The sequence below is a fragment of the Mustela nivalis genome (genome assembly GCF_964662115.1).
Source record: "Mustela nivalis genome assembly, chromosome: 19".
In the NCBI taxonomy this organism is placed as follows: Eukaryota; Metazoa; Chordata; class Mammalia; order Carnivora; family Mustelidae; genus Mustela; species Mustela nivalis.
This window is the reverse complement of record NC_139038.1, coordinates 14,610,680-14,627,663: the sequence shown is the minus strand read 5'-3', so window position 1 is coordinate 14,627,663 and position 16,984 is coordinate 14,610,680. Positions and strand designations below refer to the sequence as shown.

The 16,984-nt window shown below is 50.2% G+C and overlaps 1 protein-coding gene across 4 annotated transcripts in view; it reads left to right on the top strand.

Annotated features, from left to right (window-relative positions):
- The window catches only part of CALN1 (calneuron 1), a 477,468-nt gene that overhangs the window by 80,218 nt on the left and 380,266 nt on the right, over positions 1 to 16,984 (top strand). The window contains exon 1 of one of the 4 annotated variants that reach the window (XM_082714435.1): positions 13,100 to 13,916. The exons of 2 other annotated variants lie outside the window; for them this stretch is intronic. The gene's annotated coding sequence lies outside the window, so the exon portion shown is untranslated. Of the gene's footprint in view, positions 1 to 13,099; positions 13,917 to 14,604; positions 14,723 to 16,984 lie in introns of those variants that run through there. One more of the 4 variants, XM_082714436.1, reaches the window with a different exon arrangement.

The window sequence follows — 16,984 nt, the reverse complement described above, 5'->3', positions numbered from 1 at the left end:
ATTCCTCCACCTAGTCATTTTGGTGAGAGAAGACTGAACGGATGTAGCTGGATGTATCGACTGTGGTGCAGTCCAGGTGCACCCTGGAATGCTTTTGCCCGCTGGCGTCTTCTGCCCCCATAGAGATCCAGACGTGTATAATTCTGATCTCAGGCTGATTTTGTGTGTGATCGGAGTTCTTTGGTAGGTAATCCATTCACTTTAGGGTACAGGTTGAAACGGCACCTCCTCCTACTTCCCCGCCATCTTGTCTCGAATTAAATTTCTTTAAAAGATATAGGACTATTCAGATTTTCTATCTCTTCTTGGATCTGTTTTGTTAATTTGTGTTTTTCAAGGAATTCTTCTATTTTATTTATTTGTTGACTTTTTTGGAATTAAGTTGTGTATAATATTCCTTTGTGATTTTTCATGTCTTTAGTATCTATGGTAGAGCCCCTGCCATCCTTCCATCATGTCTGATGGTAATTTGTGTTTTCTCTGTACTTCTAAATCAGCTCAGAGATTCATTGATTTATTGACATTTTCATTTATTTTTTCTCTAGTGTTTGTCCATTTTCCATTTCATTAATTTCTGCTCTCCCCTTTTGTAGTTCCTTCCTTCTGTTTTATTTGGATTTAATTTTATGTCCTTTTTACAGCTTCATAAAGTGGAACTTTAGAAAGTTGGTTTTTAAACCCTTTCTCTTTTTTTAAAAAGGCATTTTAGGCTAAAATTTTCCCTCTAAGCACTTTTCTAGCTGCATTCCACAAATTTGAACACACTGTGTTTTTGTTAGATTTGCTTCAGAATATTTTAAACTTCCTTTGTGATTTATTCTTTGACTTATGCAATATATAAAACTGTATTTTATTCAGGGACACCTGGGTGGCTCAGTTGACTAAGCAGCTGCCTTCAGCTCAGATCATGATCCCAGTGTCCTGGGATCGAGCCCCACGTCAGGCTCCTTGCTCGGCAGGGAGCCTGCTTCTCCCTCTGCCTCTGCCAGCCTCTCTGTCTGCCTGTGCTTGCTCTCTCTCTCTCTCTCTGACAAATAAATAAAATCTTTAAAAAACAAACTATATTTTATTCATAAAATATTTGAGGATATTCCAAGCTTCTTATCATTATTGATTTCCAATGTATTTCCACTGTAGACAGAGAACGTTGTCTGTATGATCTTGGTACTTTTAAATTTATTGAGAACTGTTCTGTGGCCCAGCACATAGTCCATGTTTCGTGAATGTTCCATGTGTGCTTGGGAAGACTGTGCCTGCAGTGGTGCCTGCCGTGCTCTGCCAATCTAATCTGGGCATGTTACATGCTAATGTTTGACTGTTCTTCCGTGTCTTTACATGTTTCCTGCATTACTGAGGGAGGTTTGTTAAAATCCTACTATTTGTGGACTTGTGGTTTTCTTCATATGCTGTACATCATGTATTTTAAAGACTTAGTATAATTACATTTGGATTGTTGTATTTTCCTAATGAATTTATCCTTTACCGTTATGAATTAACCCTGTTTATCTCTGGAAATATTTGTCTGACACCGATATAGCTGCTCTGGTTTTCTTTTGATCAATATTCTCTTGATACATGTATTTCTATCCTTGAACGTTTAGCCTATCTGTGTATGTATTTGTATATTTAAAGAATGTATTTTGGTAAAGAGTGTATATTTGGGTCTTATTATATTTTATCCAGCCTAATGGTCTCTGTCTTTTAATTGTAGCTTTAGACTCTTTAGAATAAATCTAATTCACAGCATATTTTGGTTTAAATCTACCATCTTACTGTTTCTTTTCTATTTGTCCTGGTCTTTATTCACTTTTTCTCTTTCATACCTTCTTCAGTATTATTTTTCAAATAGGCCATTTTACGTCTTATAGTTGAGATAATTTGCTTCTTTGTGCTCTGGGATTTTTTTTTTTAATTTAAAGATTTTATTTATTTATTTGACAGAGATCACAAGCAGGCAGAGAGACAGGCAGAGAGCGGGGGGGGGGGAAGCAGGCTCCCCACCCAGCAGAGAGCCCAATGCAGGGTTTGATCCCAGGACCCTGGGATCATGACCCGAGCGGAAGGCAGAGGCTTTAACCCGCTGAGCCACCCAGGCGCCCCTGTGCTCTAGGATTTATAATATGCACCTTCAACATCCAGCAATTGAAAGCCAAACAATATTATACTATTTCATGGATAATGTAAGCAGTTCATAACGGCATACTTTTACTTCTTTCCTTCCATCTTCTGTGCTTTTTATTTTCCATCGTGTATATTTTACTTTATACATCCAAGTTCCATAATACCTTGATATTATTATTTTCTTTAATCAAACAACTATCTTTTAAGGAAACTTTTTAAAAGGAGGAAAAAACTGCTCGTATTCACTCCCATATTTGTCCGTTTCTAGTTCTATTCACTCCTCCGTTTTGATCTGTTATCAATTTACTTCAGCCTGACAGTTGTAAATTCTTTTATTTTGTTTACCTAAAAAACTTTTTAATTTCACCTTCTTAGTTGAAGAACATTTTGTTGTTGTCGTTTATAGCATATCTGAGATACTGTTCTGTTGTCCTCTGGCTTGCATTAGTTCTGAAAAGAAGTTAGTTGATTCTTATCTTTGTTCTCTTGATATGTTTTTCTCCTCTGGATACTTTAAGGTTTTTCTCTGTCTTACGGGTTTTCAGCAAGTTGACTATGATGTCCAGCTTAAGGTACACTGAGCCACTTGGATCTGTGTATTTATAGCTTCAATCAAATTTGGAAAATTTTAGCCATGTTTATTCAAATAATTTTTTTCTACCTTACTAACTCTCCACACATACACACTCCAGGTATTAAAATCGAACGTACGTTAGATGGCTTGATTCTGTCGTACAAGTCACTGAGCTCTATTTTTCTTTCTGTGCTTTGGTTTCCGTGTTTTCAAGTTCATTTTTTTTTAAAGATTTTATTTATTTATTTGACAGACAGAGATCACAAGTAGGCAGAGAGGCAGGCAGAGAGAGATGGAGAAACAGGCTCCCTGCTGAGCAGAAAGCCCAATGCGGGACTCGATCCCAGGACCCTGAGATCATGACCTGAGCTGAAGGCAGAGGCTTTAACCCACTGAGCCACCCAGGAACCCCTCAAGTTCATTTTTCTTTTTCCCAGAGCATCCAATCTTATGATAAGCCCATCAATGACTTTTTAACTTCATAATGACTTTTAAACATTACATTTTTTAGCTGTAGAATTTCATGAGGTTGTTAAAAAATAGTTTCTATTCCTTTCTTTCTTTTATTGTGTTCATATTTTTCTTTAAGTCCTTGAATACATTTATAATAGCTGTATGAAAGCTCCTGTCAGCTAATTCCATCCTTTCCAGTATTTTTGCTTCTGTGAGTGTTACATTGTAGAATTTCTGGATTTTGGGGTCCCTGGGTGGCTTAGTTTTTAAGCATCTGCCTTCGGCTCTGGTCGTGATCCCAGCATCTTGGGATCGAGCCCGGCATCGGGCTCCCTGCTCAGCGGGAAGCCTGCTTCTGCCTCTTCGCCCTGCTTGTGTTCCCTCTCTCGCTGTGTCTCTCTGTCAAATAAATAAACAAAATCTTAAAAAAATGAATTTCTGGATTTTGCAGTTGTTTTTTAAAATTTTGAAATGTGTTTGCTGGGCAGGTAAGTTACTTGAGAATTAGCTTGACCCTTTTGATGGTTTTTTAAAGCTTTGTTGGGGCAGTAGCATTGCCTCTGCCCTCCTGCCAGCTTAGTCCAGCCACTAAGGTTCGAGCCACCTGGAGTCTGTATGTAATCCCAGGTCTCTTCCCCACTTGGGCTCATCAGAATTTGCATGCTTTCCGGGCTCTTTACGACCTCTAGGAATTGTTCAGCTTGCAGCTCCCCACCTTTGCCTGACCACACTGCATTCTATCCTACAAATGCAAAGCTTAGTTATTAACCAGGAACTCAGCATAATCCCTATAAAGATTTCCTCGGCTCTTTATGTGCATAGTTTTCTGTCTTCAGTTCTCTGCTTGAGAAATTCCAGCTGCCTAAGCCTCCATGAATTCTGATCTCTGCCTACTCAAGTCAATGAGGCCACTGTGCTCTGCTTTGGCTTTTTTGTTTTTTTGGTTTTTTTCCTTTACAATAGTACAGAAAAAAATGCCTCTGGGTAGAAAGCTGGACAACTGTAGGGCTCATCTCATTTGCTTCTCTCTCTGCCTCTCAAAGATTTATTTATTTGAGAGAGAAAGAGAGAGAGAGAGAGTGCTCATACACCCAGAGGGTGAGGGAAGAAGGAGAAGTAGAATCCCCACTGAGCAGGGAGCCCAATGCAGGACTCGATCCCAGGACCATGACCTTGCCAAAGGCAGCTGCTGAGCGGCCCAGGCACTCCCATTTCTTTTCTCATATGGATTGTATTCGTGCACTCGCTGTTTTTTCAGTTATTGGAAACAGTGAATTCCAAGATTTTGTCCAGTGTTCTAATTAACAGTTGCGGGGGCAAGTCTGGTACTAGTTCAGAAGCAGAAAGTCCTCAGCTCTCTTTTTAAGGAGCATTTTCATTGCATTCAGAGTTTTAGTTGTAGTTATTTTCTTTTAGCACTCCGAAGATTGTATCAATGGTTGCGAGTTATAATATCTTGTATCATTTCTGGTGTGATGTCGTTGGCTGTTCTGAAAGTTGTACATGCATGTGTGTGTGCGTCAAGGAGGAAGGACCTGGGTTTTTTCCCCCCTGTAGAAATTTTTATAATTGAGGGATACCTGGGTGGCCCAGTTGGTTGGGCAACTGCCTTCGGCTCGGTCATGGTCCTGGAAGCCTGGGATCGAGGCCCACCTCCGGCTCCCTGCTCAGCCGGGGGTCTGCTTCTCCCTCGGACCCTCCCCTCCTCGTGCTCTTTCTCTCTCTCTTTCAAATAAATAAATAAATAATCTTTTAAAAAATGTTTGTAATTGAAATATAGTTGACATCCAATGTCACGTTAGTTTCAGGTGTATAACACAGTGACTCAACAATTTTATGGATTATGCAATGCTCACCGTAAATGTAGTTTTGATCTGTCACCGTACAACATTATTACAATATTATGGACCAAATTCCCTTTGCAGTGCTGTCATGTGGTGATTTATTTTTTTTTTTAATTGGAATATAATTGACACACAATGTTACATCAGTTTCAGGTGTGTCATACAGTGATTCAACAAGTTTGTGCATAATGCTATGCCCGCTACAGTGTAGCTACCGTCTGTCAGCACGCAGCACTACTGCAATATCATTGATTGTATTCCTTATGCTATGTCTTTTGTTCTCGTGACTTATTCGTCCCCAAACTGAAAGCCTGTGTCTCCCACACCCCTTCAACCATCTTCTCCATCGTCCTTCCCTTCCCCCCTCTGGCAACCATCGATTTGTTCTCTGTATGTATAGATCTGATTCTTTTTTGTTTATTTATTTTTTAAAAAAGATTTGTCTATTTGTTTTAGAGAGTGTGGGGGTTGGGGTGGGGGCAGAGGGACAGGGAGAAGGAGAGAAGCAGAGCAGACTCCCCACGGAGCATGGAGCATGACGCGGGGCTTGATCTCATAACCCTGAGATCATGACCTGAGCTGAAATCAAGAGTCAGACGCCGCACTGAGCACGCCACTCAGGTGCCCTGATTTTTGTTTTTGGTTCTACATATGAGTGAAATCATAGGGTATTGGTCTTTCTCAGTCCATCTTATTTCATTTGGGTACAGCCACTGTGAAAAACAGTATAGAGGTTTCTCAAATAATTAAAAATAGAAATATCATATGATCCAATAATTCCACTACTGCGTATTTATCCAAACAAAATGAAAACACTAATTCCACAAGGTATGTGCACCCCTATGTTTATTGTAGCATTATTTATAAGAGCCAAGATATGGAAGCAACTCAAGCATCCATCATTAGATGAATGTGTAAGGAAGATGTGACACACGTACATACACGTGTACATACATATGCTCTCAATGGAATATTTGGAACATTATGCACCCATAAAAAGGATGAGATGCTATTGTTTGTGACAACATGGATAGACCCAGAGGGTATTTTGCTAAGTGAAGCAAGAGACTGGTTTCTTTTAATATCTTCTCTTTGGTTTTTGGAAGTCTAATTATGATTGTCTACATGTGGCTTTCTTTCGACATATCCTGCTTGGAGTTGCTAATATTTCCTAGATTGTAATATTTTTATTAGTCAACATCTTTCTCAATTTTGGAAAATTATCAGTCAGTATCGCATTTACCCCCTCTTTGCTTTCCTTTTCTAACTTCAACGCTATGTTTGCTCTTTACCACATTCTATGAGTCTCTTAAACTTTTTTCTCTACTTTTCATTCTTTCTTTTCTTCTGTCTGATATTTTCTGTTGACCTAAGTAATAGTTCATTAACCTCTTTGGTTTTGTTGAATCTGCTTTAACACTTCTATTTGGTTATTGTATTTTTGTTTGGTTCCAGGATTATTATTTAATTATGTTTTTAAAATACATTCTAGTTCTTCCCTGGTGAATTTCTTTGTCTTATCCTTTATTTTCTTGAAAATTAATCTCAGTCGTGTTCATGTTTGTTGTGTACATCTCCAGTCTCTGGATCGCTCCTGTTTTTCCTTGTCTGCTTTTCACTGCGTTTTTCTTACTTGGCCCTGTCACCCACCATGCTTGCCAATTTTTTTTAATTGTCAGATATTATACATGAAATATTACAGTGTTTTTATGTGTTGTTCTGTTCTCCCAGAGAGATTCAGATTTTCACTTGACAGGCGGTTAGAACACACCAGATCGCCTTTCGCTGACCAGTAGCTGAGATAACTTGAAGAGGGATTGGATTCTCTGAAGGCTCTGGTTTGCCGCTGCCATCACGCGTGTGGTCGTTTAAGAGCGGACCCTGAAACCCCGGTGTTTATCCGTGCCCTCCCTCCTCCGTAGGTTGTAAATGCCAATTTTTGTTTGGTTTTGTGAGACTCCTGCATACCCTCCTTCTGCTGTGAAGCCACTTAGCCGTGTCCGGTTCCTTCTCTCAAACCTTGACCTGTGCTGCTGCAAAGGAGGCCTGTTTCTTTAGGGGGAAGGTGCAGCTGCAGGGTGCTTTCACTTTTCTCAGGTTCCCTTTCTGGCTCTTTGGGGTCCCTCAGGTCCTAGCTGTCTCGGTAGTGCTGAAACCTGATTATTTTCTCTCTATGCCTGTAATACCCTCAAAAATCTCCCAAACACCTTGAGATATTATTTTCTTTTTGGCCTTTTGGGCCAATGCGACTCGGAAACCAGTTGATGTTTCAAAAAGAAAGGCAGCAGAGCCTCTTGGGTTCACAACGATGACTCTGCTTTCCTTCTGGGCGCTTGATTCCTCTCTTGCATCCTTGGCTTTGATTCCATTGTTTTAAATTTCTTTTTTTCAAAGTTTAATTTATTTATTTGAGAGAGAGCACGTGTGTGCACACCTGAGCAGGGGGAGGGGCAGAGAGAGAGGGAGAAGCAGACTCCCGGCTGAGCACGGAGCCCAGAGCAGGGAGCCTGAGGTGGGACTCGATTCCAGGACCCTAGGATGAGGACCTGAGCCAAAGGTAGACGCTTAACCCACTGAGCCATCCAGATGCCCTTAAATTTCTTGATACAAGTCTTTGAGTATTTTTTTTTCTCACCTGTTTCATTAGGAAAACATTTTTTGTCTTACTTTCAGACATGGTAACCTAAATGAGTGAACATTTTATTTCCTAAATTTGTTGGTTCATTTTTCTTCTGTGATCTAGTGTTGCTCCTGAAGCCACTCTTGGTTTTTTTTTCTTTGCTGATAATTTGTTTGTTCTTTGTTGATCATTTGAATTGGTCTTTATCCTAGATATTAAAAGAATTATCAGCCTATGTGTCAATATAATCTCTTTTCAATAATAATCCTGTAATAGAGTAAACCTAGTTTTTTTTTTTTTTAAGGGCAGAGTGTTACTTTCTTTGTAGGTATATGCTACATGTTCATGACTTTGAAATAAAATAAATGCAGGACATGATTTTCTCATTTAAAAATAGTAAGCCAATGTTAAAAATGTTTGTTGTAGAGCATTCATACAGCACGTACTTAAAAAGTAGAAGGCCCTCCAATATTGATTCCTTAAATTGAGGCAACAGATGACATTACAGGTGTATTCTGTGCACATATATTGCGTCTATATGGACACAACACACGAAATGGTCTTTTCCAAACACTGTACCTATATCTTACTTGGCAATTTGCTTTTCCCACTTTGCAATGTAAGCTGGGTTCTTTTCAAGGCAGCAAATTCTTCTGGTTATCTGTTGCCAAAGACTGAGTGGCTTAAAACACCAATTTATTACCAGCTCTTCTCGTCGGTGGGTCAGGGATTCGGAGAACAGTGGGGACCGCTTCTCCCTCCCTCAGTCTCTTGGGCCTCAGCCCGCAGACGTCCCAGCAGGGGCTGGAAGAGCTGCAGATGGTCCGGACCCCCCCCGCCCCCCCATCTTCCCTTCCTCTGCCCGTCTTGCCTCCCTCTGTCCTTTCCCAAAGCCTCTCCGCGCAGAGAGCCTGCGCGGCCTCACCACACGGTACCTGGAATTCTTACAGAGTGGCTCTGGGCTCCAAGCGAGTGTTCCAAGGGACAGGAAATGGAAGCTTCCAGTTTCTTAAGTCCCAGGCCTAGAAACCGGCACAAAATAACTTCCCTGTTCTCTTGCAGAGGCAGCAGATCCTGTTCAGGTTCCCGGGTAGGGAGACGCCAATCGCAGCTCTTGAAGACGAACGTCAAAGCTTTTGTGGCCTCATTGAATGCATCCAGAGTATAAAATTATTTGCATTCTTCTCTCTTTTTTTTTTTTTTTTTAAGATTTTATTTGAGAGGGAGAGAGAGCACGAGTCGTGGGGGAGCGGCAGAGGGAGGAGAAGCAGGCTCCCCGCTCGATCCCAGGACCCTGAGATCAGGACCTGAGCCGAAGGCAGATGCTTCATCGACTGAGCCACCCAGGTGCCCTGTTTACATTCTTCCAACATGAAGAACACCCAGAAACCTCTAAAAGCTTCAGAAAGTTTCACCTCCTTGTGGCCTCAGGCTCAGGCTTAAGGTCCCGGGTTTGTTTATCTAGATTAGTTTCAGGTGCGGGTGAGGCTCCCTGGAGATCTGTGACCTTCTCCCCACGCTTGAAAACCCGACAGACAAGTGAGGCAGAGATTAACACGGTACGGGACATCACACCCAGCGCGGGAGGGCAGGGGAGCTATTTCTCGTCGCAGCCACCGGCCCATCGCAATACTGAAATCCTGGGGGAATATGGCATCGATTCCTTAATGGGGGCCGGGTCTTACTTCTTGGGAGTGATTCTTGGCTCTCGCATTCCCCTTTTGGACTCTTGGCTCCACTGCCCGAGTCGTGATGCGTCTTCTGTAAGAAAGAGCAGCCTGTTTCCACGTCTGCTGCTACCTCGAGAGGACTGGGGCCCCAGTGATGATCTGCGTCTCTGTCCCTTTTGATCCCACGCTAGAATATTTTCTTTAAATCATTGAGTGTTCCCTTGATTCAGATTACAACTCGCCCAGTAGACAAAAGCCAAACCTACTTATTTAGGAATAGGCCCTTCTCTATCTTCAGCCGCTGGTGGGGCTGCTGAGTGACCGCGACTCCGAGACCCTTACAAGCTCTTCCAGCCCCAAGTCAGGCTCTCCGCCCACCAGGGAGTCTGCGTCTCCCTCTCCTTCGGTGTGTACGTGCTTTCTCTCAGATAAAGTAAAAATACAAATTAAAAGAAGCTCTTCCAGATGTGCCCCTAGAGCAGTGTGAGATCTTAACAAAGGCTCTTCCAGCCCGGTCCTTCCCAGAGACCCCATTTTATTGCCCTGGATTTGTCAGCTTTTGCCTGGGCCTATTAGAATGAACCAGCATGTCCTGGTTCTTTCTATTTCCTCCAAATTCTACTAAAAAAGAGAGAATAGTTTCTTCTTTAAGTCATCTCTGCTGGCCTTTTATCGGTCGGCCCTTTCTATGTTCTACTTGGAGATCTCCCTTGTCAGACCCAGTGAGATCATGAGGCATCTTCCTCTTTATCCCATGGTGATAGGAAAGGATTTTGCTCGCGGTCCTACAAGTGCGGGACTTGGGGGCTCTCCTGCACAGCCTGCGGAAGCCGTGTCCTCAGGGTGTGTCAAGTCCTCTCCAAGAGTTTTCTTGAGACCCGTGTGGCTTTGGCCCCCTGAGAAGTCTGCTCCCAGGAACCACAGTTTATTCGATTTCTCTGTTGGGTGCCTAAAAACCACTCTAAGACCTCAAGCCACGAGGTAGAAAAGGTGTGTTGTAAAGAAGCCACTGTATTCTAAATCCTGTATTTCGATGAAAGACATGAAGAGCTTTACCCTCCAGCCTGTACGCACCCACATGATTTGTCTTTTTCTGCCTGTTTCTGTTCAGAATACAGCAGACCCCTTCCTTACCCTCTACCCTGGGTGTCTTGAGCGCTGAACGTAAATGTGTTTATTGAAAGTTAAAGCAAAGGAAGGAAAGAGAGGTTAGGAGGGGGAAGGTTGAGGCAGGAATAACTGGCCGCGTCCGAAAAAGATGCTATTGTCCAGGTGTCTGATTTGTCCCCAAACTAGGGGCAGGTGGTCGGACAAAGTTAATGTCTCTCCCTGGCTGGCTCCTAGACGGCTGTGTTATTCTGGGTTGGAGAGAACTTGCGCTAACTCCAGCTACAAACGCCGGGGAAAGGGAAGTCCACCCCCCCCCATTTCTCCTACGCTGCTTTTAGCCTCCATTCCGATAATTGCTACGAAAATTTCTTTGGCATTTTAATAGGAAGGGGCAGACACATTTTTGACCCTTAATAAATATATATTGAACACATTTTGACCCTTAATAAATATATATAAAATTTGGAGCAAGGGCACCAGGGCCTTTGAACCTGCACATCTCTTAATGTGGAAGCCTTAAGTAGTCATCGTTGGTGAGAGCCAGGAAATTGCATTCCGCACGCTCACCAAAGTCTGCCCCCCGGCTTCCTTAGTTTTTGAGGTCCGCTGAGATTAGTCTCTCCAGAAGAAAGATCCTTGATCTTTTCCCCAAGGTGATGTCTTTGGTGTGTGTTAGCTACTCCCTGATAACGACAACAGCTAACATTTGCTGAGCTCCCCGCCTCCGTCGAGCACTGATTTGTGTAACTCCCCGCTAAGGGACTGCTTTTGCACAAAATCACCTTTCGTCTTTACAACCACCTTATCACAATGATACTGTAATCATCCGACTTCGCCAAGGAGGACAGTGACATTTAGAGACTGCACAACTGCCCTTGGCCACAGGGGCGGTATGCGAGGGTGGAGAACTTGTGCCAAGTGTACCCTATTCCGGTTAAACGCGGACCCCCTGCATTCTAGCAGGAAACGCCACCATGTGCGTGTTGTTAAAATTCAATCAAGCAAATCTGAAGATTGAACTGACTTTATTAAGTGATTCACGAATCAGGCAGCACCCCATCTAGCAAGTAGAGATGCACTCGAGAGTCGGACACGATGGAAGGGTTCTCTGCAGTTGGGGGGCGGTAAGACAGTTATTAACAGAGGGACTGTGCCAGGTCAGGCCCGCTTTCCAGGAAGTGGGGGGGATTTTAGCATGCAGGTGATTTCCTCTTTCTTGGGGGGGGGGTTGCTGGAGAGGCTTCAGGTGGTGGCCCTCAATAGCACAGATTGAGAAATCCCTGGTCAACCTGTTAAGGACACATTCCCTGCATTTCATCCTGCTGGGGGGGGGGGCGGTTGAAACTGCGCTTAGATTGGGGACGAAGACCTGGGTTTGGCAACCCATTATGCGCCTGCAGTTTTCTTCCTTTTTTTTTTTTTAAACAATATATAGACTTGCCAAGGAACTTTGGTGACGCGTTGCCCCGCAGAAAGTGACACAATTATTTACAGATGCAACAGATTGTTAGAAGAGGCAGTTTGCATCCAAACCGGGAAATCACAGGAAAAGATCACATGAGACCCCACCAGCTGTTAGTTCATGTGCCCACAGCCCCTTACGGAAACCTCTGCCGATGACCTTCAGGGCACATCCGATCTCACACAGAAGACTCAGCCACTGGCTCCAGAAGATAACCGGGAAGCAGGACTGGTTCAAGGGAAGGCGGTTGTGACACAGGTTAAAATGCTAAATGCCACAGGAATGGTGCCCGCGGGGAATGTTAGGGGGGGCTCAGAGGAACCAGGGCTCCAATGCGAGGGACCCTGATCAACGTGTGTGTCGGCTGGCAGGATCTGGCCCACATTCTCTTGGCAGCCACACGGGCCAGCAGAGAGAGGACTGCTGAGCTGTTTGGACCGAGGCTTAGGGCAGCAGCGCCTGCTCTGCTCCTGATTGCTGTGAGAATTTTTAGGTAGACCTTTTCTCTGATTCTGGGGACTGGAGGCGTCTCAACTGGGGAGCAGTCTGTACCACCTAGAGGGGGCAAGACACTTGGGGTCCTGGACAGGAGGGTGCTGTGAGGAAAGGCTGCAGCCAGGTGGGTGGTTCCTCCTCCCCTGGCACAGCCCTGGGAAGAGCGGGAAGGCCCTGGAAGGCCTCTGACTCTGCCGGACAGTCTGAGACCCATCTTGGCGTTTTGATTTTCGCTCTTACTTGACAGCACCAACCTTCCTTGCAACGTGGTTTCCATCAGCTGCTGGGCGCAGGCGAGGGAGACTGCTGGGGACTGGGAAGTCGACTGGAGACCAGGCGGAAAAGGTTGCCCTTGAGGCATGGGGCAGACGGAAAGGGGGTCCCAGCACGGACCTGGCGGAGGTCAGCCCCAGGCGGCTGCCAGAGTCTGAGATTTCCGGCTCACACCTGCGTCCCAGCGCCCCGTCCCCCTCACCACATCCATCCTATGACCTTGGAAAGAGAAGCGGGGGCCGACCCAGGGGCTCCCGGACCCCAGGGGAGCGGGGTCAGAGCGCGGCGCGCGGCGGCCGCAGACGCGCGTCCCTCGAGAGCGGCCGGGGTGGCCCCGCCGAGTCGCCCTCCGGCCCCGGGCGCCGCCGCAGGTGCGGTCGCGGCGCAGGGGTGGGGGCGCCGGGGACGAAGCGGTTAAGGCGGGGGGCGCCCGGGCGAGCTGTCCAATGCGGAGAAAGGCGGTTTGCCGGAGTTAACGTGGGCAGCGGCTCGCGGAGGGCCGGGAGGGGGACCGTGTGCCGAGCGCCGGCTCGCCCCCCGCGCGTGTGTGTGTGCGGTGCGCGCGTGTGTGCGCGAGTGTGAGCGCGCGCGCCGAGGCGTTCCTCAGGTTGCGCTGCCTGGAAACCGAGGGAGCCATTGGCGCGGCGCAGGCGCGGGGGCGGGGGCGCCCGGTCCCTCGGAGCAGCCGGGGCGCGGGCGTCCGAGGCGAGCCCCGAACCCCGGCTCCCGGCGCGGGCGAGGGCGGAGCGGGCGCGGCGCTGCGGGCGGCCTCTAGGCCCCGGGGCGCCCGCCGGGGAGGAGCCGGGGAGGAGGCCGGAGCCGCATGGAGTTTCTGGGGCGCGCAACTCCGGCGGGGCCTCGGCCACTGGGCTCCGGGGCGCAGCGAGGCGGCCGCGCACATGGGCTGAGCCCGCGCGCCGGGGCTCCGCACGGCCGGCGGCAGCGGGAGGGGTAGAGCCGCGCGCCGTGCCGGGGTGCGGGGCTCGCGTCCCCAGACGGGAGCGGAGGACGAGGACGGGGAGGAGCGTGCCCGGATCGCGCTCCGAGCCGACGAGGGGCTCGCGCCGGCCCGGCGCGCGCTTGGGGAGCGGCCCGGGGCGCCGTGGGAGCCGGCGGCAGCGAGGATGCCGGCGCGGGGACGCGGCCGCCGGCTGGGGGTGTGAGCGCCGGGGGAGCAGCCGCGCCGCCCCCTCCCTGCGGGCCTCGGAGGAAGCCCCCCGCGCCGCGCCGAGGCGCCTCGGAACCCGGGCTTCGGGGCGGCGGGCCCGCGCGGCCGGCCCCGGCCCAGCCAGAGGTGAGTGCCGCCGCGCCCGCCCTCGCCCCCCTCGCCCCCCGCGCCCCTCGCCCCCGCCTCTCCCCCGGGTCCTCGCGCCTCCCCCGCTGCCCCGAAACCCTGCCCCGAGCCCCTGCCCGAGCCCCGAGTCCCTGCCCGAGCCCGGAGCCCCTGCCCGGAGCGCGCGGCCGGCCGCCGCGGACAACGCCTCCCGTACCTGTTGGCGCGGGCAGAGGGTACCGGGGCGGGCCGGGGGCCCCCCCGAGCCACCTGGCCCTCCCCTGGGGTGGCCGCCGGAGGACCGCGCGCCCCGGGGGCGTGGGGCCGGGCAGGGCCGCGGCTGTCCCGCTCGGGGGTCCCGGACTGCGCGGGCTGCGGAGTCCGCGGCGCGGGGGGCTGCCAGGCTGCGCGCCCCCGGCCGCCGGGGAGGGAGGGAGGAGCGGGCGCCGCACCGCAGCCCAGGTGGGAGGGCAGGGCGGCTGGCAGGTCCCCGGGAAGCCGGAGTCATGGCGACCCGGGGAGGCGGGACGCAGGATCCCCTCCGCCTCCGGGCCCCGCGCGGGCTGCTCGCCCTCCTGGGCGCACGGCCGGGAAGGTCCGCGGGCCGCGGGGATCGCCGGGGAGGCCTCGGGAGCCCGGCCTGGCCCCTGGCCGCTGCTCGGCTGCCCCCCGGGCCCTCGGCCGCGCGCTGGCTCGGGCGCCCGGGCAGGGGCGGGCTCCGGCTGTCCCGGGCACCCGGGTGGACGCGGGGCCCCAGCCTCCCCGGACTGGCGCGACGGGGAGTGAACTTCCTCAGACTTGGCCTGAGGGCGCCCGGGCGGCAGCAGGTAGTTCTGGGGCGGGCCCCGGGGCGGGGGCGAGCGGGGGACGCCTGACCCCGGTGGGACGGTGGCGCCGGGCGGGGACCCGGGGCTGCGTCTTGCCTCCTGGGCGCCGGCCACGTGCGCCCTCTGCCCCCACCGCGGCAGCATTTCCCGCTGCTCTTTCTGCTTCGAGGAGGCGTGTGTGGAGAAGGCGCCTTCCCTGCCAGTGGTTCGGAGCCCTTAGCCCGGTGGCGGTGCGCCGTCGGCTCGGTGGCTGCGGAGACAGACCGGGCGCCACCCCCAGGCCCCGAGCCTGTTTCCCCGCAGACCAGGAGACTTTCCCGGGCTCGGGGACCAGCGCGGGGTGCTGCGTGTGGCCCTGTGGGGTCGTGCCCGCGGAAGTGCTGATGGCCTTCGCCGGAGAAGGGAGTGGAGGTGACCTTCTCCAGGAAGAATGGGTCGATTTCTGCCCCTTGGATGTCCTGACACACAGCATTTGTGCAAACGGGAAAACTCCTGGCTCTTAAGATTGCCTTGTCCTGCAGCTTTGACTGCTGGCCTCGGGTCAAAAAGATAAACTCTTTTTCAATTCAGGCATCCAAGCTTTGGAAAGGGTTTTAAAGCCTTTTGGTGTGAAACTGTCTTGAGGCTAGAGCAACACTTTTTTTTTTTTAAATGGAAGCGAACTCCAGCTCCTCGCTGGCTGGTGGGTTTTATTCCATCTTTGCGGGGCCGAAGGGTGTGTTGGCTCTACCCGCCGATGGTTTATCTGAGGCTCTGACCTAAGTCTAAGGTGGCAGTTCAGACCTTGGCGGTGACACCTGGGTTAGGATTCGTTCCTGGAGCTGCAGAACTTTGCTGGCCTCTTGGGCTGTTGGTGGCGGCTGCGAGTGCCCCGCAGATGCCCTGGGCTGTGCTCCCCCGAGGCCTGCCTGGTGGGGAGCCCTCCAGCGTGGCCCCCTCTCTTTCTGAGTTCACTGCAGACCTGTGGGTTTTCGTGGCACTGATTGCTTGGGGAGCAGCTCTGTTTGCCGAGCAGCGGGTCTGCAGCACTGGGGTTGGTTGCTGGATGTATCCGAGTGGAGTAATGAAAACAAAACAGGCGGGTAACACAATCCCTAGGATCTTTTATTGGAGGAGCGCTAAATCTTCTTAGAATCGTTCATCAAGATCACCTTTCTCTGAACTCTGAACGCTCTTGCCAGTAATCAGGCCTTTAGCTAGGGCGCCGAATAAGGGCTTTTTAGAAAGAAAGTAATTTAATTCAGCTGGTTCTGTGGAGAAAATGATAGGCAAGGCTTGACGGAGACACACAACTCCTTCTTCTCCATAAGAGGTGCAGGGGAGGGGAGGGCAGGGGAGGGAAGGGGGGAGGGTGCAGTTATGTGTGGCAGCTGCTTGGTGGAGTCGAACATTTATCAGCACAGCGGGAGGCCCCTGATCAGGGCTTAAACACTGTGGGGCAGGTCTGGGCTCCAGTCTTGAGCTGTATTTTCCGTAGCAGGCGGCCTGGCGGCGACGGTGTGCGGGGAAGGTGTGCTCCCCAGCAGCCGGGGAGAGGTATGTGTGAGCCGGCCCCTGAGCCTCGCGTGGGGGGCTGCAGTTCCCGCTTTGCCGGCCCCCGCTCTGGCGGCCCCTGCGGTGCTCACTGGGTGGCAGAAGGGGGGCGCTGGTGCTCCCATTGCGAGGACTTCTCTGGCTCTGGTGGGACTTGGGACACGGGAGAGGGTCTTTGGAGAGACCCTCTTCCCCCAGCTTTCTGGGGCCCAGCCTGGTACCGGACACTTTTCCACCTTTGAGCTCATGTTATCCTTGGTTTTCCTTTTTGGAAACCGATGCCGAGGGATGTAAGTCACTTTCCTGAGGCTGATGCCACTGGTGGGGGGAAAAGGCTGGGGTTCCTGATTCTAAGCCCAGGGATCTTTCCACACGACTGTGTAGGAGCCGAAGAGGGTGTTTCGGTGACTCTGACCTTCCGGACCTTGTTTGGCGTCAGCCCCAGAGTGGGCGCCCTGTGTTGGATGAGCGAATCGGGGTCAGCCTCTGGACCCTCACTCCAGACGGGTGAGGAAGCTCAGGCAGGGGGGTCCGGGGAGGGGGAGGCCCTCTCTCCCCGTGTGCCCACGCTGGAGCTGCAGGCGAGGCTGATTTGATTATTGGCAGCTGCCGCTTTGTTTGCACATTCCCTGTCTGTGCTCACACTGGTGTGGGGTAGGCGGCTTCCTTGCCCTTTCCTCGAGGCTTAAACTGATATCTTCGATGTCTGCAATGTCTTCTGCTGATGGG